Raw genomic sequence first — 1,378 nt, 5'->3', positions numbered from 1 at the left:
ATATTGTGTTGGAAATAATAATCAGATCATTCAAATCAAATGGGTGTCAACTAAAAAAACATATTGAGAAAATTATCTTTGATATAAAATAATTTTGGGATTAATTTGTTATAATTTTTTATATGCCCATATTACAGGGTTTAAAATGAAATTTTTCCAAAGGCCTTTTAAAATAAAATATTTCTACAAGTTAAGAGGTAAAATTAAGCAAATACAGTTATTTATTAAATTATTTATATGGATTTGATTTTTTTTTTTAAGTTTTTTTTTTTAAGTGAGATATAATAAGATTGAAATCTATAACATTCATCCCATAATAATTGGTTTTTATCATTATTTATTTTTATGTAGACAGTAAACATGATTTAAATCTTGATTTTTATTTAACGCTTAGAAATTTTACCATTTGAGTTTACTAAAACTCACGATTTTAAACTTTTGATGGACAATAAAATAGAATTAAATAGTCAGCTTATGGGATCTGGCTTTTGTAATCCATCCAATATTCTAATTTTTGAGATTAAAAAAAAAATTCTAGTATATTCATAAAATTTTCACAATACTTTCATAACATATTCTAAATGGTAAGTTGTTATTAATTGTTATGGATGAGAAAAAAGTAATTTAGATAGTAAATTTTAATTAAAATCAACAACAACTTACCATTTATAATTTTCTATAAAATATATTGTAAAAATATTGTCAATGTACCATTAAAAAAAAAAAAAAACTCCACTGTCCCGCCTATTTCTTAATAATTTTTTTTGGCTGAATAAGTACAAGTTTTTGACACAAAGCCCAAGGTTAAGGGAGGAACAACTTTGTAGTATATAGGGGAGATGTCCACCCAATCACTACAAAATCCAGCCCAACTTCCAAATAATGGGCCAAGAAATTTGCATCTCAAAAGAGTTGGCAAGATAAAAAGAGAAATTTCAAACTTCAAAGTTTACAGATTTCCCAGAATACTTCCTACGGTGGAGATTAATTTGCACTAAGCTCAACTCGGATTTAGCAGTTAACCTTTTATTTATTATTTATTTTATTTTTAGAATACTGAGTATATATAACGTAAACAAGAAGATGGAAAAAGATTTTAAAAAACTAATAGTAGTGTGTATTTAAAATAACCTAACTCTTAGATACATAGTACATATTCTAAACCTCTTTAACTTACTCTTATTTTCCAATGTTGGATTAATCCACTTTTTTTTTAAAAGAATACTAATTATTTTAACATACACACACAACTTAGCAGTACACGGCTTCTAATCAAAATTCCACACATAAAACTCTTAGCTTAGCTTCAAGATTCTTTCACACTAAGTGAGTATTCTCTCTCTCGGGAGAGATTTTCTTCTCACACGGTTGAGTAATT

This window comes from Quercus suber, unplaced genomic scaffold (assembly GCF_002906115.3).
Source record: "Quercus suber isolate HL8 unplaced genomic scaffold, Cork oak 2.0 scaffold_558, whole genome shotgun sequence".
Classification (NCBI taxonomy): domain Eukaryota; kingdom Viridiplantae; phylum Streptophyta; class Magnoliopsida; order Fagales; family Fagaceae; genus Quercus; species Quercus suber.
Note: the sequence above shows the minus strand (reverse complement) of the source record.